This window comes from Dermacentor silvarum, chromosome 1 (assembly GCF_013339745.2).
Source record: "Dermacentor silvarum isolate Dsil-2018 chromosome 1, BIME_Dsil_1.4, whole genome shotgun sequence".
NCBI lineage: Eukaryota > Metazoa > Arthropoda > Arachnida > Ixodida > Ixodidae > Dermacentor > Dermacentor silvarum.
In genome coordinates, this window is record NC_051154.1 from 276,247,587 (window position 1) to 276,269,140 (window position 21,554).

At 48.7% G+C, this 21,554-nt stretch overlaps 10 non-coding genes across 10 annotated transcripts; all 10 read left to right on the forward strand.

Annotated features, from left to right (window-relative positions):
• Positions 1-2,229: 2,229 nt before the first annotated feature.
• Trnas-aga (transfer RNA serine (anticodon AGA)) lies at positions 2,230-2,311 on the forward strand. Its single transcript has one exon. It is a non-coding gene; the product is annotated as a tRNA-Ser (tRNA).
• A 214-nt stretch (positions 2,312-2,525) lies between these two features.
• Trnas-aga (transfer RNA serine (anticodon AGA)) lies at positions 2,526-2,607 on the forward strand. Its single transcript has one exon. It is a non-coding gene; the product is annotated as a tRNA-Ser (tRNA).
• Positions 2,608-7,774: 5,167 nt separating this feature from the next.
• Positions 7,775-7,856, forward strand: Trnas-aga (transfer RNA serine (anticodon AGA)). Its single transcript has one exon. It is a non-coding gene; the product is annotated as a tRNA-Ser (tRNA).
• A 216-nt stretch (positions 7,857-8,072) lies between these two features.
• Trnas-aga (transfer RNA serine (anticodon AGA)) lies at positions 8,073-8,154 on the forward strand. Its single transcript has one exon. It is a non-coding gene; the product is annotated as a tRNA-Ser (tRNA).
• Positions 8,155-8,369: 215 nt separating this feature from the next.
• Positions 8,370-8,451, forward strand: Trnas-aga (transfer RNA serine (anticodon AGA)). Its single transcript has one exon. It is a non-coding gene; the product is annotated as a tRNA-Ser (tRNA).
• A 5,168-nt stretch (positions 8,452-13,619) lies between these two features.
• Trnas-aga (transfer RNA serine (anticodon AGA)) lies at positions 13,620-13,701 on the forward strand. Its single transcript has one exon. It is a non-coding gene; the product is annotated as a tRNA-Ser (tRNA).
• Positions 13,702-13,917: 216 nt separating this feature from the next.
• Trnas-aga (transfer RNA serine (anticodon AGA)) lies at positions 13,918-13,999 on the forward strand. The gene has a single exon. It is a non-coding gene; the product is annotated as a tRNA-Ser (tRNA).
• Positions 14,000-14,215: 216 nt separating this feature from the next.
• On the forward strand, positions 14,216-14,297 carry Trnas-aga (transfer RNA serine (anticodon AGA)). Its single transcript has one exon. It is a non-coding gene; the product is annotated as a tRNA-Ser (tRNA).
• Positions 14,298-20,836: 6,539 nt separating this feature from the next.
• Trnas-aga (transfer RNA serine (anticodon AGA)) lies at positions 20,837-20,918 on the forward strand. The gene has a single exon. It is a non-coding gene; the product is annotated as a tRNA-Ser (tRNA).
• A 216-nt stretch (positions 20,919-21,134) lies between these two features.
• Trnas-aga (transfer RNA serine (anticodon AGA)) lies at positions 21,135-21,216 on the forward strand. Its single transcript has one exon. It is a non-coding gene; the product is annotated as a tRNA-Ser (tRNA).
• Positions 21,217-21,554: the final 338 nt, after the last annotated feature.

The window sequence follows — 21,554 nt, forward strand, 5'->3', positions numbered from 1 at the left end:
TTGTGCTAGCGTGTGCAGCGTAGTGCAGCTTCCATATGCACGACGGTTGCTCATGGTCATCGACGTTGGTAGTCGTGATGGAGGAGACGTGCCACCAGGCGTCAGCGTGGGTGCATAAACGCCTAAGGGCGCTTTAGCCACAAAACACCAATAGACATTATATATCAATGTGCAATAAACATTACACTACTTCTGTGAAGACACGTTTCACTTTCGTGTTCTATACCGATTCCTATATAAGAGGGATCAACCACATTTTTTCCAAAAACAGACGATCCAGCTGCATTGCTGTCAGTACGAGCGTATCGACCAATAAGTCTAACGAACACGGACTACAAGATTTTCGCTAAAGTTTTAAGCAGAAGACTTCAAAGCGTTATAACCAAACTTGTAGGGCCACATCAGACTTGCGGCATAAAAGGAAGGTCCATTCTGACCAACATACACGTGGCTAGAACAGTCCTGGAGTGCTGCGATGCCTACTGCGGGAAAGTCGCGATGTTACAACTCGACTTAGAGAAGGCATTCGACAGAGTTGCGCATAAAGTCCTTTTCAACATTATAGAATATATCAATATCGGGACGGTCTTGATGGAAGGTATAACAATGTGTTATGCGGACATTTCTAGCAGGATTAAAGTTAATAAATCATTAACTGCCAGTTTCCAGATAAAGTCCTCTGTTAGGCAAGGATGCCCATTGTCTCCTTTACTGTTTGCGCTGTACCTGGTGCCTTTCTGTTTGAAAATCATGTCGTTCAGTGCAATAAAGGTTTTAAGTTGAGCACAAGCGAAGTTAAGCTACTCACATATGCTGACGGCATTGCTGTTTTCTGTACTGACCAAGCAAGTGTCAGGAACGCGGTGAGTATCGCGACGAGTTTTTGTAAAATGACAGGCAGCGTTATCAATTGGGACAAATCGTTGGGCCTTTGGCATGGGGATTGGGATGACAACCCTGCAGTCTTTGAAAACATGCAGTGGACGGTTTCACCAACGAAATATCTCGGGGTGCCTTTAAATCACTACAGAGACACTAATGACTATTGGAAGAATGAAGCAGAGCAAATAAAGAAAAAATCTTCCAAGTTTGGAGGGAGAGACCTATCTATATTTGCAAGGTCAACAGTGTGTAACCTCTTTCTGGTAGCCAAGATCTGGTATGTTCTTCAAGTATTGTGTGCGACGAGAGCAAGCATTCAAAGGCTGTACCGGGTGCTTGCAGTGTATATATGGGGTTCAACATGGGAGCGTACAAGTCGCACAAATTTATTCCGCTCCTTGAAAAGCAGCGGACTGGGCTTGGCGAATTTGTTTTTAAAACAGGTAGTGTCCAGATTTATCTTTGTGCGGGACCAAAGCAACGGTTTCCTACGTACTGTTATTCAAATGAAATTATGTGATGTTATGCCGGCGTTTATTGTGTCATCTGATCGGGTTAAAGGGCCGAAAGTACGAGGCTTCCTGCGAGAAGTCGTCTGGTCTTACCAGTTCCTCGTTGCACGGTTCTCTTTGGAATACCTCAGCAGCGTCACTCGAAAAAAACTGTATAAAGATGTTGTAGATGTATCTATGCCAGAACCATTGTATCGCTCCATGTTTCCAGCAGGGGCTGGCAAAGACGTACTGAAAAGGGTGAAGCGGATGCCAGTACGATTTACGGTTAAAACGTTTTTCTTTCACTTGCACACCGGAACTCTGCCCGTTAAACCGTGGTTAGAGCAGAAGGGTATTTTTGTGCCTTGGACGATAAATTGCTTACTGTGCAAAAAGCCGGAAACTATCGACCATATTTTCCTTGATTGTGAAGATTCCACCTTCTTATGGGACATACTGCAGCGCACCTTGAAAAAAGATTTGCCGCTTACCCCATATGCCATCCGCTTCCTCCCAACCGCAAACGATAAAGGAGTGCCGTATGACATGTTTATGGCGCTATGTCTTCATAGCATATGGAAAACAAGAATGACAGTGCACCATGCCGACTTAAACCCCCAGCCTGCAAGAGAATATTTCAATGAAGGCATCGCCTTTATTCGTGAGATATTTAAAGCGCAGAATGATCCACCAGAATGGATGCCGGTATTAGATGCTCTTGTTAACCTGAAGCGGTTTTAATTGCCCACGTTTGCCGAAAGCAGGCAAGCGTTTTTAATTACAGAATGTAGCATGTATTAGTGATTTTTTTGTTTTGTATCATTCCTGGGAAAGGAAATAAAGAAAAAAAAAAGCAGTCGTGGCCTAGCGGTTAACGCGATGGACTAGAAATCCATTGGGGTCTCCCCGCACAGGTTCAAATCCTGTCGACTTCGTAAATACTTTTTTTACAAGCAACGTGACATAAGTTTACCATTTTTGTAGGGGAAGGCCATTCAGGGCACATGTAATTAAAGCGCTCTGTAAGTGATGTCCGATAATTTTGAAAGGTTCGGCACACGTTTAACCGCAACGCAAGTAAGCAAAAGAAAAGGAAGTTGACCTAATTTGTACTGAGTACTGACGAGGCTATGTGCACAGCTATGAGCGGCAGTCGTGGCCGAGCGGTTAAGGCGATGGACTAGAAATCCATTGGGGTCTCCCCGCACAGGTTCAAATCCTGTCGACTGCGTAAATACTTTTTTTTACAAGCAACGTGACATAAGTTTACCATTTTTGTAGGGGAAGGCCATTCAGGGCACATGTAATTACAGCGTTCTGTAAGTGATGTCCGATAATTTTGAAAGGTTCGGCACACGTTTAACCGCAACGCAAGTAAGCAAAAGAAAAGGGAGTTGACCTAATTTGTACTGAGTACTGACGAGGCTATGTGCACAGCTATGAGCGGCAGTCGTGGCCGAGCTCCACTTCCGGGCACCGTAGTGAACGGACGTGTGTGTCATGTGCTCCCAAGGAGCGGTGGTTGCGGCTACGAACAGCCGCGGTAACAGGATGGACGGAACGGATGCCGAAGGATATCAAGTTATTTTGCCTACACTGCCTGCAGGTCGTAGTGTTCTCAACACTTTATTTTTGCATGCGGATGTTCGTGCAAGACCCTACCGAGTCGAAAATTTCCGGGATACGTTGGCGCGTCTGGCATTGCTCCCCGACGTGATAGCGTTGGGGGCTTATCATATGAGCCACGTTTTGACGGGGACCTTCAAGAGCACAGAAGGCATGAAGAAAGCTTTGGCTTGTGGCGAAATGGAAATGAAGGGCCAACGATGTTTGGTTATCGACCCGGCGAACCAGGACGTGCGTCTCAAGCTTCATTGGCTTCTCTTTAACGTTGCTGACGAAGACGTGCGTGTAGCGCTTGCTCCGTACGGGAAAGTGACCGACGTCATTAAGGAAAAGTGGATGGTTCAAGGAATCCAGGACAAGGGGTCGACGACGCGCGTCGTGCGCCTCAAGCTCCATAATGTCCTTAAGGTGGACGACCTTCCACATCAGCTGCGCGTCGCCGGTGACATGGCCCTTCTTGTCGCGCCTGGAAGAGCGCCACTATGCCTGCGGTGCCACAGCAAGGGCCATATCCGACGTGAGTGCCGAGTTCCTCGCTGCACGCACTGCCGGCGTTTTGGACACGAAGAAAGTGAGTGCGTGAAGACGTACGCAAGTGTCGCAGGGCCGGTTGGAGGAAATGACACAGCAGAACTCGTCATGGACGAGGCCGACGCTGAGGAAGCTGCAAGCGAAGCAACGCCGAAGGTTGAGGGGCATGAGGCGGAAACGTCAGCCCCGCCCGACAAGCTGCAAGATACAAGAACCAACGACGAAAGCCCAAAAGTGACCGACACAGTAGGTGACGCCACGGGCGCCGTCAAAGTGCATGACGTCCCAGCGCAGTCACCGTCAAGCGATGAGCCGAAAGTCATGGACGTAAGCGAGGCAGCAAGCGGCGCCACTGTCAGCAAGCGTGGCCACGATGCGACGTTGGACGATAATGAAGCCCTGACTGCAGGGAACTCTGACGGGCCGCCGCCAAAGGCGGCCATCACCCGGCGGTCACTGATCAAACAGCGGCCGAATATACCACCGGACCGTAAGGCGGCAGGCACGCCGCCGACGTAGCCGCGAGCGCGTGTGCCTCGCGGTATCTCTTCTAGCCATCTGAAAGACCCAGCCAAACCCAAAAGACGATGGAGAACAACGATAAGGACACGAGCTGCGCCTTCCGAAGACTGCCCAGGCAGCTACGGGAGGTTCGTGCAAGAGGCCAAGGCAGCACCGACCCCAGACGCATGAGGTGGGTGCCTTGCGGTTCGTTTGTTCTTCACAAACTACGATGATGGCCCAAAACACTGCACTTCGTCTTGTTACCCTAAATGTTCGCGGTCTTTGTGCCAGAAAGCGGCAATACCAGCTTAGCCGGCTTTTCTCGGAAACAGATATTGATATAGCGGCGGTGCAGGAAACTAAGATAGAAAGTGAAGAACAGATGGATCGCATGGTGCTGCAGTTCCGCAATAGATACAATGTTTGTGTATCACATGCTGTTGGAACCTCCGCGGGGTGCGCTATTTTCATCAGAAATAATCTGGGAGTCATAGAAGAGAATGTTTTTTCCTGTCAAAGTGGGAGACTGCTTTTTGTGGATTTTTTCTTTTCGGGCGGAGGTTGGCGTGGGATATGTGCGTACGCCCCCAACATCTAAAGTGAGCGGTTGTCCTTTTTTGAAAGGGTAGGCCAGTATTTACAGTGTGACAGGAAAGTCGTGTTGCTCGGAGATTTCAATTGCGTATGTTTTGCTGCTGATCGAGTGAAACAGCTTCCAGTGCGCGACAAAAGTGCTGTACTTTTAAATTCACTCGTGCAAGATTCTAACCTAGAAGACGTTGGTCATGTCTTGTCCAGTGCTGGTGTGCCCGCATTCACACATTTTCAGGGGCATAGTCACGCTAGGCTAGACAGAGTGTACGTTGCACTGGATCTTGTTCCCATGTGTGGCAGTTATAGTGTGAAACATGTGTCGTTCAGCGATCACAGCCTTGTAACGCTCACTATATGTACTAAACCAAGCAAGTCGAGATTTAACTGGAAGACGTGGAAGTTTAACGATAGGCTGCTGTTGAACGAATCGTTTTGTGAAGGCGTGAAAGAAAAGTTAGACAGATTGATTGAGGCCGAAGAAGGTAACATGCTAGAATTATGGGAGATTTTTAAACAAGAAGTTAAGATCAGCGCTATAGAAGAAGCCACTACGGAAACTTTTAACAAAAGAAAAAGAGAAAAAGAAATACAACTGGAGCTTGACTTCTTGTACACTGGAGAAAGCGACAGACCTGGGAGCCGAACAAAAGAAATAAAAGAATTGAAGAGCCAGCTTGGAGCTTATCGATGAAAATAAGTTCAAAGGAGCAGTTGTAAGAGCACGAGCGGAAAGGGTCTGGCTAGGCGAGAAATCGACAAAACGAGCCTTATCGGACGAAAAGGCGTACGCGAGGCGGAATGAAATCAGAATGATTCGACACGGGAACGAAATCACGGACCAACCTGAGAAAATCGAACAAGCGTTTCTTAATCATTACGGTGAATTATTCGGGAGTGCTAAGGACGTCACAGAAGGATTCAAAACGGACTTCCTGTCAAACATGCCACCGCTAGAAGACGATATTCGGGAGCGTCTGGAATGGCCTCTGAGCATCGCCGAAATCGAAGGAGCCATAGATGATTTAGTTGTAGGCAAGTCCCCAGGACCTGATGGACTCTGAGCGGCTTTTTATAAGACCTTCAAAAGTGAGGCCAGCCAGGTCCTGTTACGATTGTTTAAGGAGGTCTACACCCGAAAGCTGGTTCCTCCATCTTTTCGGACTTCTCACGTGGTGCTGATACAAAAAACAGACGACCCAGATAAATTGTTAGCTGTCGACGCTTATCGCCCGATATCACTGATGAACTTTGACTATAAGATACTTACCAGAGTGCTCGGAAAGCGATTACAAGGAGTAGTGACACACATCGTAGGGCGCACCAAACATGCGGCATTAAAGGACGGTCAATCTATACAAACATTCACATTGCCAGAAGCATTTTAGAATACTGCGACGACCTAGGTGAACACGGAGCCATGTTACAGTTGGACATGCAGAAGGCTTTCGACCGTGTGGCCCATAAAATTCTGTTCTGTATTCTAGAACATGTAAATGTAGGTAAATTAATCTTGGATGGGGTAAAGATGTGCTATCAAGACTGTACCGCAAGTCTCATAATAAACAAGAAGGTTACCAAAAGCTTTAGGGTGCGGTCATCCGTGCGCCAGGGGTGTGGCTTGTCCCCCTTTTTATTTGCAATATACATAGAGCCGCTTTGTAGGAAGATCAACAATGACAATAGAATATTGGGTTTCAGAGTACAGTCCGCAGAAGTGAAAGTGCTCGCATATGCGGACGACATCGCGTTGTTTTGTCGGGACAAAGAAAGTGTTGAAATCGCGATCGCGGAAGTGTTATCATACTGCAGAACGACAGGCAGTGCTATCAACTTTGATAAATGCCTAGGGGTATGGATTGGGAACTGGGTAAACCCTCCAAGTACGTTTGTAAATATCCAGTGGACCGTCACGCCGGCAAAGTATCTCGGGGTGCCGCTTGAGCACTACCGTGAGGCAGTGGATTACTGGAATGCTGAAACAGAAAGAGTTAGAGAGTGTACACTTAAATGGGGGGGCCGCAATTTCTCAATGTTTGCTCGCGCGACGGTCTGCAACCTCTTTGCCGTTGCTAAAATCTTTTACATGCTTCAAGCATTGTGCATGTCAAGGGCCAACATACAGCGATTACACAGAGTACTCGCGGTGTTTGTATGGGGTTCAAGCTGGGAGCGCACCAGTCGCGCCAATCTGTTTCGTTCCGTTAAAAGTGGAGGACTAGGTCTTGCACATTTGATCATAAGGCAGATTGTGTCCAGGTTTGTTTACTTACGGGACCAAAAGGACCCGTTTTTGTTAACTATGTTTCAAGTAAGGCTGAGCGAAGCTATACCAGAATTCATCGTTTCGTCTCGCCGGTGCAGTGAATATAGATTGCGCGGTTTTCTAAAGGAAGTCGTCTGGGCTTTCCAGCTTTTGAAGGTTTGGTTTTCTATGGAATACCTAAGTCGGGTACCACGAAAGCGCTTATATAAGGACTTGATAGAGGCAATGTTGCCGGTACCATTGTATCGCTCGATGTTCCGCATTGAACCGGAAAAGAACGTGCTAAAGAGAGTAAAACGAATGCCAGTACGTCCATCCGGCGAAGTCCTTCTTTTTTCAGCTCCACACCAATACTTTACCTGTTAAACCATGGCTTGAGGAGAAATGACTTTTTGTGCCTTGGAGCGTCAACTGTTTAATATGCGGGAAACCCGAAACAGTTGAACACATCTTTCTCGACTGTTGGGATGCGGTATTCCACTGGGATGTCTTACAGAGAACCTTAAAGAAGGACTTACCGATTACGCCATACGGGATTCGTTTCTTGCCTACTCTAAATGAAGACACTGTACCATATGACATGTTCATGCTGTTGTCCTTGCATAGTTTATGGAAATGTAGAATGGCCGTGAGACATGCCGAACCAAACCTCCGACCTGTTAGAGAGTACTTCATCGAAAGCATTTGTTATATTAAAGAATTGTACAGTTTGCAAAAAGAACAACCAACATGGCTCAGTGTGATGACTGAGCTTGCGAACCTCAAGAGTTTTTAGCCCCCGTGTCAGCCAACCAATGGCAGACAATATTATCGTGACCCTCATGTATTGTTAAAATTTCTTGTGTTGTATGTTGCCAAGTCGGTAATAAAGGAAAAAAAAGCAGTCGTGGCCGAGCGGTTAAGGCGATGGACTAGAAATCCATTGGGGTCGCGCCGCACAGGTTCAAATCTTGTCGACTGCGTAAATACTGGTTTTTTACAAGCAACGTGACATAAGTTTACCATTTTTGTAGGGGAAGGCGATTCAGGGCACACGTAATTACAGCGCTCTGTAAGTGATGTCCGATAACTTTGAAAGGTTTGGCACACGCTTAACCGCAACGCAAATAAGCAAAAGAAAAGGAGGTTGACCTAATTTGTACTGAGTACTTACGAGGCTATGTGCACAGCTATGAGCGGCAGTCGTGGCCGAGTGGTTAAGGCGATGGACTAGAAATCCATTGGGGTCTCCCCGCACAGGTTCAAATCCTGTCGACTGCGTAAATACTTTTTTTTAGAAGCAACGTGACATAAGTTTACCATTTTTGTAGGGGAAGGCGATTCAGGGCACAGGTAATTACAGCGCTCTGTAAGTGATGTCCGATAATTTTGAAAGGTTCGGCACACATTTAACCGCAACGCAAGTAAGCAAAAGAAAAGGAAGTTGACCTAATTTGTACTGAGTACTGACGAGGCTATGTGCACAGCTATGAGCGGCAGTCGTGGCCGAGTGGTTAAGGCGATGGACTAGAAATCCATTGGGGTCTCCCCGCACAGGTTCAAATCCTGTCGACTGCGTAAATACTTTTTTTTACAAGCAACGTGACATAAGTTTACCATTTTTGTAGGGAAAGGCCATTCAGGGCACACGTAATTAAAGCACTCTGTAAGTGAGGTCCGATAATTTTGAAAGGTTCGGCACACGTTTAACCGCAACGCAAGTAAGCAAAAAAAAAGGAAGTTGACCTAATTTGTACTGAGTACTGACGAGGCTATGTGCACAGCTATGATCGGCAGTCGTGGCCGAGGGATTCTGCTTCCGGCCACCGAGCGTGACGGACGTAAGATGACGGGCTCCGTAGGAGCGGCTTCAGCGGCCCAGAGCGGCCGCGGTAACAGGAATTTTGCTGCTGACGAGTATCAAGTTGTTTTGCCGAGTTTGCCAACAGGGCGTTCTGTTGTGAACACAATTTTTTTAAATTGTGACATCAGGGCCTGCCTGCACCGGGTGGAAGATTTCCGCGATGCGCTCGCCCCGTTATCGCTCCTGCCGGAAGTGGTGGCTCTCGGTGCCTACCGTATGAGCCACGTTTGGGCCGTGACCTTCAAGGACGACGAAGCCGTGCAGTAGTCAGCGTTGGTGAGCTGCAGGTCAAAAAGGGCCGATGCTTCGTGATTGACCCCGCCAACCAGGATGTGCGCTTGAAAGTGCATTGGCTGCTGCACACCGTTCCCGACGAGGACGTGCGTCTTGCCTTCGCGCCGTTCGTTAAGGTCACGGACGTCGCCCGCGAGCGGTTTCGGGTGCATGGCGTGGCTGATAAGAACTCTACGACAAGACTGGTTACGCTGAAGTTGAAGCCGGGCGTAATGCTGGACGATCTCCCACACCAGGTGAGCGTCGCCGGCGAGCTCGCTCTCGTGGTTGTGTCGGGCAGGGCCCCTCTGTGCCTGCGCTGCCGCGGAACGGGCCATATTCGTCGCGACTGCCGCATTCCGCCGTGTGGTGCGTGCCGACGCTTCGGTCACGAAGAGAGTCAGTGCGAGCGGACGTACGCTAGCGTGACCGGACCCGTGAGCAACGACGACAACTCCGCCCTACTCATGGACGAGGCGGACATGGAAGACACGTCGTCCATGGCTAAGGAAGCAGCTGGCGAGGTGGCAAAGTCGGAGGTACGACTTCAGCAACAAAGGCAACATATCAATGAAGCCGTCGCCACTGAACAACAAGAGCAAGTAGAGGGCACTGTAGCCATGCCGAACCGTGAGGAAGAGAGCCCACCTGATCCGGGAGCGGCCTCCACCGCCCCTGAACAGGAAGACATGGACACTCATACCGGGCTCGCTAACTTCCAGGCGGGGAAACGCCCGCGCGACCAGACCAATAGCCTGGCTACGCTACAAGACAGCAATGGTGGAGACGAGCCACCGCCCAAAACGCCAGGTATGAGGAGACCTACCTTGAAGCTGCGGCCGAACATTACGGCCGATTCACGGCAGGCGGGTAAACCGCCTCCGTAGTTCTGTACGGTGTTTAGCTTGAGGCGGGTTGGGGGGTTGGTGAGTGCAATGGCCGTCACCCTGAGCGCTATTCTTTTGGATGTGTCAGGAACGAGGGCCCAAGTTGCATGTGAGTGTTGCTTTCGAGAGGTCGGGTTGTGTTCCCTTTTGTGGCATTCGACGCGGTTACCGGCACGTGATTATGAACATGCGCCCTTGGGTAACTGATGGGCAGCCTTCTGCTGTTTAGTCATGGCGGCTAATATTGAAGGAGCGCTACGTGTAGCCACGTTAAATGTACGAGGGCTCAGCGCAAGAAGGCGACAATGTCAGCTAAGCCGTCTACTATTAGATAACGACTTGCATCTCGTGGGAATTTAAGAAACGAAAATACAGAGCCAAGAGCTAACCGATAGAATGGTGTCCAATTTTTGTACCCACTTTGACGTGTGTGTTTCTCACGCGGTTGGTGGATCAGGTGATTGCGCTATATTTATTCGAAGAAACTTTGGCATTTGTGTACAGTCAGTGTTTTCGTGTGAAACTGGGCGCCTTTTAGTGACTGATTTTTGTTTTTGCGAAAAAGATTTCCGTGTCATTTGTGTCTACGCACCGATTAGTGAAATAGACGGGCGATCCTTCTATGAGCGTCTTGAAGCGTATGTAAACTGTCACAAGGTGGTAATACTGCTGGGGGATTTCAACTGTGTATGCACTGCTGACGATCGAGCAAGATGTTCACACGTTCGCGATAAGAGTGCCGAACTGCTAAATGCGGTGGTGCGCGATTATGACTTGGAAGATATCGGTAGTGTCTTCGCCAGTGGTACTCACCCGCAGTTTACCCACTTCCAGCGTGATAGCCACGCTCGGCTAGATAGATTATATGTGTCAGCCGAATTGGTGCAATTGTGTAGTGAATATTATGTGCAACCCATTGCATATAGCGATCACTGCTTGGTAACTGCCACCTTTGGGAAAAGACAGATAAAACACACCTTTAACTGGGACCTCTGGAAATTGAACGCGCAGTTGTTGGATGACGATGGTGTCGTTGACGCTGTGGCGAAGGAACTAGAAAGCCTGATTTCAGTCCAAGTAGCAAGCTTCGCCATTAAATGGGAAGAATTTAAACAGAAAATTAAGACAATGGCTATTGAAAGAAGCAGTGTCCTTCGGCATAACCTGAAAAAGGCAGAAACAAACCTTCGCCAGCAACTGCAATTTTTCATCAGCATGGAAAGTGTCCAGCCTGTTGTGTATGTTAACGAAATAAAGGAAGTGAAAACCAAACTTGAAAGGATATATTCTCAGAAGTACAAATCGGCCGTTGTGCGATCAAGGTCTGAGAAGCTGTGGGCGGGAGAAGCGCCAACAAAACGAGCCCTCTCAGACGAGAAAAGGTACGCGTGTCGGAAGGAAATCCGCCAGCTAGCTAAAGGCGATGATATCACGTCCGACCAAAACGACATCAAGCAAGGGATCGCCGATCACTTCAAAGCCTTCTTGAGTCAACCACGTGAACCTAAAGATGGCTACCAGATGGAATTCCTTTCATTGATGCCAAGACTAGATGAAGAAGTTAAGACACGGCTTGAACATCCCATTACCCTGAGTGAGATAGAGTGCGCAATAGACGAGTTGGCGCCCGGTAAAGCACCTGGGCCTGATGGCTTAGGGGCCACTTTCTATAAAACTTTCAAGTCTGCGCTGGCTCATGTCCTCCAACTAGTTATTAGCGAAGCGTACGACCGAAAAAGATTGCCCTTGTCTTTCACAACATCGCATATCGTACTAATCCCGAAGAGTGATGATGAAAAGAAACGTTTGTTGCCTGGCTCATATCGCCCGATAACTCTAGTCAACGCTGACTATAAAATATTCAGGAAAGTTTTAGCAAAACGACTGCAAAGTGTCATCAAAACGCTGGTAGGGCCGCACCAGACTTGCGGCATTAAAGGTCGCAGTATTACCACAAATGTACACGTGGTTCGAAGTGTGCTAGAGTGTTGCGACGCGATTGGCGATTACGTCGCGATGATGCAGATCGATTTGGCAAAAGCCTTCGACCTCGTCTCGCACAAGGCTCTACTATACATACTTGAACACACAAATGTTGGCAGTGTGATAACGGAAGGTGTCATGATAGCGTACAAAAACTGCTCAACGCGAATTATTGTTAATGGGGAGCTCACCGATAGCTTTCGTGTGCTCTCTTCGGTGCGTCAAGGATGCCCGCTTTCGCCCCTTCTGTTTGCTGCTTATCTCGAGCCACTCTGTCTGGCCATTAAAAACAACGAACGCATAGCAGGCTATCGACTACGGGCAGCACATCTAAAAATATTGGCGTATGCCGACGACATCGCGATTTTCTGCACAGATAAAGCCAGCATTAAAGAGGCAACTGCTGTAGTCGAAAAATTTTGCGATTCAGCTGGAGCTCAGATAAACTGGGATAAAAGCTATGGCTTCTGGCATGGGAGTTGGGAAGACACACCGGAGACCTTTTCTCGATTGAATTGGTCAAGGTTACCTACACAGTACTTGGGGGTGCCCCTCGGAAGTTACCGTGAGCCTGAACCGTACTGGCTCGACCAAGTTTCGAGAGCAAAGGAAAAGGCTGACGGTTGGAGAGGAAAGCATCTGTCAATGTTTTCTAGAGCCACTGTTTGTAACCTTTTTTTAGTATCTAAGATATGGTATGTCATGAATGTGTTGTGTGCTGCGCGGGTAAGCGTACAAATAATTCACCGCATTTTCGCTACTGTCATTTGGGCTTCTACCTGGGAGAGGACGAGTCGAACAAATTTGTTTCTCCCGGTCAAGAAAGGTGGGCTTGGTCTAGTTCACTTGTTTTTGCGACAAATTGTGTCACGCTTTGTGTTTCTGCGGGATCAAAATGATCTCTTTCTTCGGACACTAATACAAGTACGGCTGGGTAGACTTCTTCCGGGATTTGTTGTTTCGTCGGCTCAGAACATGACGGGAACCTTGACTGGGTACCTGCGTGAAGTGGTGCTGGCGTAAAGGATGTTGAATATGCGTTTTTCGCAGCAGTATATGTCCACCGTTACAAAGAAAAAAATTGTACAGAGATCTTGTGGACACGAGGCTACCTGTACCTTTGTACCGTTCGCCAAACCGTGGAGGCCCCGGACGGGACGTTTTAAAAAGAGCCAAGAAAATGCCAGTACGGCCATCAACTAAGTCTTTCTTTTTCAAATTATATACAAACACACTTCCCGTTAAGACCTGGCTTCATAGCAAGGGCATTTTCATCCCATGGACAACCGACTGCTTTTTATGTAAAAAACCAGAAACAATAGAACATGTTTTCCTAGATTGCTGGGACCCGATTTTCACTGGGACGTCCTGCAGAGAACGCTGAAGAAACAGTTACCTCTGGACCCGTATGGAATACGCTTCTTGCCAGTAGATTCCTCAGAGGAAGTACCGTATGACCTCATTATGGTCCTGGGCCTCCACGCGATGTGGAAAACTCGCATGAAATTTGAACACGCAGATATCGTTGTGATACCGGTGCGAGAACACTTCATTGAGAGTGTCGTTTACGTGAGAGACGCTTATAAAGTACTGCCTGATCCACCACAATGGATGTCGGTACTCGATGAACTGGTGTCACTGAAAAGATTTTAGTACTGTGCTAGCCAAAGTGTGGTTGGCACGTTTTATCATATTGTAACCCTTGATTTTGTGTGTCGAAGACGGCAATAAAGAAAAAAAAAGTCGTGGCCGAGTGGTTAAGGCGATGGACTAGAAATCCATTGGGGTCTCCCCGCACAGGTTCAAATCCTGTCGACTGCGTAAATACTTTTTTTTACAAGCAACGTGACATAAGTTTACCATTTTTTGTAGGGGAAGGCGATTCAGGGCACACGTAATTACAGCGCTCTATAAGTGATGTCCGATAATTTTGAATGGTTCGGCACACATTTAACCGCAACGCAAGTAAGCAAAAGAAAAGGAAGTTGACCTAATTTGTACTGAGTACTGATGAGGCTATGTGCACAGCTATGAGCGGCAGTCGTGGCCGAGCGGTTAAGGCGATGGACTAGAAATCCATTGGGGTCTCCCCGCACAGGTGCAAATCCTGTCGACTGTGTGAATGCTCGTTTTTGACAAGGAGCGTGACATAAGTTTACAATTTTTGTAGGGGAAGGCCATTCAGGGCACACGTAATAACAGCGCTCTATAAGTGATGTCCGATAATTTTGAATGGTTCGGCACACATTTAACCGCAACGCAAGTAAGCAAAAGAAAAGGAAGTTGACCTAATTTGTACTGAGTACTGACGAGGCTATGTGCACAGCTATGAGCGGCAGTCGTGGCCGAGCGGTTAAGGCGATGGACTAGAAATCCATTGGGGTCTCCCCGCACAGGTGCAAATCCTGTCGACTGTGTGAATGCTCGTTTTTTACAAGGAGCGTGACATAAGCTTACAATTTTTGTAGGGGAAGGCTATTCAGGGCACACGTAATTACAGCGCTCTGTAAGTGATGTCCGATAATTTTGAAAGGTTTGGCACACGTTTAACCGCAACGCAAGTCAGCAAAAGAAAAGGAAGTTGACCTAATTTGTACTGAGTACTGACGAGGCTATGTGCACAGCTACTAGCGGCAGTCATGGCCGAGCGGATTTCTACTTCCGGCCAGCGCATTGAACGGACGTGTGATGACGGGCTCCGTAGGAGCGGCTTCAGCGGCCATGCCTGGCCGCGGTAACAGGGCTACCGAAGAGAAAGTTCATACCCGGTTGTTTTGCCAGGACTGCCTACAGGGCGTTTCGTTGTAAATAGTTTTTTTGCACGCCGATATCAGGGCCCGCCCGTATCGGGTCGAGGATTTCCGGGACACGTTAGCTGAGCATGAGTTGCTCGCCGATGTTATCGCCCTGGGGGCGTATCGGATGAGCCACGTCTGGGCCGTTACTCTTAAGGATTCTGAAGCGGTAACGAATATTGTCAGCGTCGGTGAGCTACTTGTGAAAGGAAACCGCTGCCTGGTGATTGATCCCGCGAACCAGGACATGCGACTCAAGCTTCACTGGCTGCTACACAACGTGCCGGACGAAGACGTACGAGCCGCCTTTGCGTCATACGGGAAAGTCACCGAAGTTTCCCGGGAGCGTTGGCGTGTGCGGGGTATGTCAGAGAAGGGCTCCACAACGAGGCTCGTCACACTTAAGCTGAAAGCTGGCGTGAAGCTCGACGACTTACCGCACCAGCTCAACGTTAGCGGTGAGTTGGTGCTCGTCGTCGTACCAGGTAGGCCTCCGTTATGCCTTCGCTGTCGTAATACGGGCCACATCCGTAAAGATTGTCGGGTCCCACGTTGCGGAGCCTGCCGATGGTTCGGCCACGAAGACGACCAATGTGCCCGCACTTATGCGAGCATCGCGGGCCCCGGTACAAGTGAAGACTCGTCTGAGCTGCTAATGGACGAGGCGGGCGCAGAGGATGCAGCCCGTGAAACTGGGCAACCAGCGACGCGGGATAGGCCTACGTTGACGCCACTGACGAAGCAGACTGCGACGACGTCCAATGCAGTAGCGGCGGCCGTACAAGTGCAACGTGAGGTTCAGCCGGAATACGACGGCACGCTAGAGGATAAGACGACAGCTGCGGACAAAACTCCCGACAACGTGGAGCCTAGGAACCCCGAGACCATGGATTTCAGCCAGGAGGCTGCCGCCCTGACAGCTGGGAAGCGCTCCCACGAGGATTTCGTCGGTAAAAAGCAAGAGCCGTGTGGTGGCAGTGACGAGCCGCCGCCGAAAACCCCAGGAATTCGGCGCTCTACTTTAATACAGCTGCCCAACTTAGCGGCCGAGACACGGCAGGCGGACAAACCGCCTCCATAGTCTTGCAGTGTATTCCTGTGCGCGTGTGAGTGGGTGCGTGTGGTTTTTATTCCCGGTTGTGGCGGCAAGTATATCCACTAGACGGTGTGCACTGGTCTGGAACTGCCGGCAAAGGAATGCCTGCCGTTTTTCCCGACGCCTGCACACGGACTCGAGGAATGGCGACGCCATACAGTGCTCCGTGTGGAATCAAGTATGGTGTGCAATGTATGTCACCGGCCTTTTTTCCTAGCGCATGGCGACGAAACTTGACGTAGCATTACGCGTAGCGACTCTGAATGTCAGGGGCCTTGGTGCTCGAAGGCGTCAATGTCAACTTAATCGTCTTCTCGCTGACAACGATCTGGACATTGTAGCCGTCCAAGAGACGAAAATCGACAGCGAGGAATCTGCTGAGCGTATGGTGTCCACATTTCGTGCACACTTCGATGTCTGCGTTTGCCATTCTGTTGGCACATCGGGTGGGTGCGTCCTGTTTCTCCGCAATAGTTTAGGCATCATCGTGGAGTAACTTTTTTCTTGTCCAAGTGGTCGCCTTCTCGTAGTAGACTTTTTGTTTTCGAAGTTATGTTGGCGCATTATATGCGTGTGTTCACCAAATGTAGACTCTGAACGCCGCGTTTTTTTTAACCGTCTAGAGTCCTACATTGTTTGTGACAAACTGCTTTTGCTTGTGGGCGATTTCAACTGTGTTTGTGCCGCTGCCGATAGAGTGAAGTGTACGCCTGTGCGTGATAGGAGCGCACAATTGTTAAACAGTCTGGTTCATGACAATGGCTTAGAGGATATTGGCAGCATATTCACCTACGGGAACAGACCGCAATACACGCACTTTCAACGAGATAGCCATGCCAGACTGCATAGGATTTACGCATCCATTGAACTTGTACCCCTTTGCACAGATTACAAAGTTGAACCTGTGGCTTTTAGCGATCATTGCCTGGTGATCGCAAGTTTTGGTGTGAAAGAAAGGAGTACGCTCTTCAACTGGAATCTCTGATAAATTAAACGCTAAACTTTTGGAGGACGAGGGATTTGTAAAGGGCATTGCAGATGAGATGCAGAAGCCTGCTCGATTAGTGGCCCAGTATTTTTGCCGTTCAATGGGAATATTTCAAGGAGGGGCTAAAAAGTAAAGCCATAGAAAAGAGCTGCTCCAACCGACACAAAGAAAAGCAAGAGGAAAAAGCAGCGCGCGAGCAACTGCAGTTCTTAATAAGCATGGAGAGTACCGAGGCTGGGAAGTATGCGAAAGATATAAGGGATGTGAAAAGCCAGCTTGAAAGAATAGACACTGAAAGGTATAAATCAGCAGTTATACGCGCAAGAGCACATAAGCTGTGGGCCGGTGAAACACCAACGAAGCTAGCTTTAACAGATGAAAAACGATACGACTGCCAAAAACAAATCAGGCAGATAAGAAATGGTGATGAAATTTCAAGCGATGCTAATGTAATCCAGCAGGTATTTAAAGAGTACTTCAGCGACCTTCTTGGCCATGCGAGAGAGATGGGTGATGCTTTCTGTTGTGATTTTTTGTCTCTCCTGCCCAGACTTGAGGACGATGTAAAGGAGCGTCTTGAGATGCACATAACTGAAAATGAAATTGAAACTGCAATAGAAGACCTACAGACTGGTAAAACTCCAGGACCTGATGGGCTTGGTGCCGAGTTTTACAGGACATTCAAGCCCATAGTCGCTCAGTTACTGTTACGAGTATTCACTGAGGCGTATGAGCGAAAGCATGTACCATGCACTGTCATTCACCACATCGCACATAGTGTTAATCCCAAAAACAGATGACCCAGAGAAGCGTTTGTTGGTGGGGTCCTATCGCCCGATCAGCCTCACCAACGTTGATTACAAAATATACATGAAAGTTCTAGCGAAGAGATTACAGGGCGTGATAACGAAATTGGTTGGACCGCATCAGACTTGCGGAATCAAGGGACGTAGCATTGCCACGAATGTACATGTCGCACGTACGGTATTGGAATGCTGTGATGCGCTGGGGGATCGAATTGCAATGATGCAACTAGATCTGGCAAAAGCCTTTGATTGCGTCTCACATGATATTTTTTTGCATACTAGAGCACGCTAACGTAGGACGGGTGATCATAGAAGGCGTCAGAATGGCGTATGCAAACTGCACTACGCACATCATTGTAAATGGTGACCTCTCAGACAAGCTGGTAGTGCATTCGTCAGTAAATCAGGGATGCCCATTGTCGCCCCTTCTGTTTGCCGCATACCTAGAACCACTCTGTTTGCCTGTAATCAAGAGTGAACGCATCTGAGGCTTTCGTTTACAGTCAGCACATGTCAAAATCCTCGCTTATGCGGACGACATTGCATGAATGAATGAATGAATGAATAAACCTTTATTTGAAACAGTGAGTTAGTTGGCAGTCGAGGTGGGAGGGTCCCTTATTCCAGGTACCCTCTGGCTTGGATCGCCCTCCGGGACCGGGCGACGAGTTCGCGCTGGTCGACCAGGTCCGGCTTGGAGATCGCAGCCTCCCACGTCTCTGCGAGGAGGGTTGGGTCTGCGTCTGCTGCTATTGGTTGTGTCGTTGTAATGCTTGCTCGGGTGTGCTTGCATTGCAGTAGGAGGTGTGCCAAGGTGTCTGGCACGTTGCAGTGTGGACAGGTGTAGCTGTATATCGTCGGGTGGAAATGATGCAGTAAGCTTCCGTGGGTGAAGGTATTGCTCTGGAGTCGCCTGTAGTCGGTGCCTTCGTTTCTCGTTAGTTTTGGAAGTGGTGGGGGTATACCCTGCGTCCAAGCCGATAGTGCTGCAGTAGCGCTTGATAAGTTAGCGGTATTGTTTCCGTTTCCTCCGCTGATTTGGGTGGGTGGGGCATGTCGAAAATCACGTGCGGGGAGGCCCGGTTGACGCTTGCGCGGGCCGCGGTGTGTGCCGCTTCATTCCCCTCGAGTCCCTCATGTCCCGGAACCCACATGATGCAGGTGAAGGGGGGAGGAGTGTCGCCACGTTTCATTATGTTTATCGCTTTGACGGAGATCCTGCCTTTCATGTAGTTGCGTGCCGCGGTTTGAGAGTAGGTGAAGACCACTATGGCATCGTCGCTTGTATGGGTGGCGAGTGCTATAGCGGCCTCCTCTGCTGTGTCCGCGTGTTTGGCGAGAATCGTAGCCAACGCCAGTGTCGTTCCCCTGTAGTCTGTGACGCTGATGGCGGAAGCGTTTCGGCCCGGATACTTGGCTGCGTCCACGTAGCGCGCCTGCGGGTCGTTACAGTGCTTGTGTCTGATGGCGTTTACCCTGGCGAGCCGTCTGCCTCGATGGTGTTCTGGATGCATGTTCCGAGGGATCTGATGAACTTGTAGGCAATCTCGGAGCTTCGACATGATCTCTTCCTTACTTTCGCCATCAAGTTCTAGGTTGGTTGCGTATCCTGTGCGTCGTAGGACTGCTCGGCCTGTGGTTGTGAGCTTGAGTCTCTCGATCTGGTTGATGAGGTGCGCTTCCGCAAGTTCTTCCCAGGAGTTGTGAACTCCCATGCGAAGCAATCGGTCAGTGGAGGCGGTTGTTGGCAGTCCTAGGGCGAGCTTCGTGGCATTTCGTATTAGGAGGTTCAGCTTTTGTTTCTCGGCTGTCTTCAGGTTGAGGTAAGGAGTTCCGTATGTAATGCGGCTGTACAGGAGTGCTTGTACCATTCGCAAGGTGTCGTGCTCTTTGAGGCCATTGCAGTATTCTGTTCAAACAGAGACAGTATTACTAAAGTGATCAGCGTGGTTGATGAATTTTGCAAGCAAACGGGGTGCCTGATAAACTGGGATAAGAGCTCTGGTTTTTGGCATGGTGACTGGGGAACGATGCCCGATCATTTCGCGCGACTGCGATGGTCTTGTCTGCCAACGCAGTATCTCGGCGCCCCCCTTCAGTATAATCGCGATCCAAGTGAATGTTGGAATGAGCAAGTGTCAAGGGCGAGGGAGAAAGCAGATGCATGGCAGGGGAGGCCGTTATCAATGTTTTCGCGCGCCTCCGTCTGCAACCTTTTCCTTGTATCCAAAATATGGTACATTATGAATGTTTTGTGTGCAACGTGGGCCAGTCTTCAAAAGATACACCGAGTTCTTGCTGTTTTTATTTGGGCGTCTAACTGGGAGAGAACCAGTCGTACCAACTTGTTTCTTTCTGTTAAGGAGGGAGGGCTTGGCCTTGTGCACTTATTTCTGCGTCAAGTTGTGTCGCGTTTTATATTCCTCCGAGATCAAAGGGATACTTTTCTGAGGACTGCTATCCAAGTGAGGTTGAAGAGACATCTCCCAGAAATCGTTGTGTCATCGTGTGAGAGTATGTATGGGGCTATCAGTGGGTATATGCGAGAGGTTGTACTGTCTTTCCGGCTATTGCATGTGCGTTTTTCCATGGAGTATTTGTGCAATTTTTCGAGACGAAATCTGTATAAGAATCTTTAGGACGCAATGTTGCCGATTCCTATTTATCGTTTACCTCACCGTGGAGGCCCAGGGCAAGATGTTCTGAAGCCAGTTAAAAGAATGCCGGTTAACCCATCCGTGAAATACTTTTTCTTTAAGTTGCACTCTAACATACTTCCTGTTAAGACGTGGCTGCATGAAAAGGGGATTTTCGTCCCATGGACGATTAACTGCCTGTTATGAAAAAAGCCTGAGACAGTAGAACATGTGTTCCTTGACTGCTGGGACCCAATTTTCCATTGGATGTCCTCCAGTCAAAAAAGATTTTCCCCTGGACCCATATGGCATCAGGTTGTTGCCCATCGCAAATGAAGCGGAAGTACCATTTGACCTAATCATGCTTTTGGGCCTCCACAGTCTGTGGAAGACGCGAATGCAAGTGCGACATGCAGATGTTAACGTCCGTTCGACGCACGAAAACTTTATTGAAAGTGTTGTGGCCCTTAGGGAAGTGTATCGGGCGCAAGCTGAACCACTCGAATGGATTTCTGTACTCGCTGACTTGGCTGTCATGAAAAGATTTTAATCTCTCCTACGTCAGCCAAAGTAGGCTGATGTTTTTATCATTTGTATTTTTGTTGTTTTGCTTGTCACAATCGGCAATAAAAAAAGCAGTCGTGGCTGAGCGTTTAAGGCGATGGACTAGAAATCCATTGGGGTCTCCTCGCACAGGTTCAAATCCTGTCGACTGCGTAAATACTTTTTTGTTAAAAGAAATGTGACATAAGTTTACCATTTTTGTAGGGGAAGGCCATTCAGGGCACACGTAAATACAGCGCTCTTTAAGTGATGTCCGATAAGTTTGAAAGGTTTGGCACACGTTTAACCGCAACGCAAGCAAGCAAAAGAAAAAGAAGTTGACCTAATTTCTACTGAGTACTTACGAGGCTATGCGCATAGCTATGAGCGGCAGTCGTGGCTGAGCGGTTAAGGCGATGGACTAGAAATCCATTAGGGTCTCCCCGCACAGGTTCAAATCCTGTCGACTGCGTAAATACATCTTTCTTAAAAGCAACGTGACGTAAGTTTACCATTTTTGTAGGGGAAGGCCATTCAGGGCACACGTAATTACAGCGCTCTGTAAGTGATGTCCGATAATTTTGAAAGGTTTGGCACACGTTTAACCGCAACGCAAATAAACAAAAGAAAAGGAAGTTGACCTAATTTCTACTGAGTACTTACGAGGCTATGCGTACAGCTATGAGCGGCAGTCGTGGCCGAGTGGATTCCATTTCGGGACGCGCTAGCGAACGGTTGTGTCATCATGAGCTCCGATGGAGCGGATATTGCGGCCCACATCAGTCGCGGAAACAGGATTTTTGCCGAAGA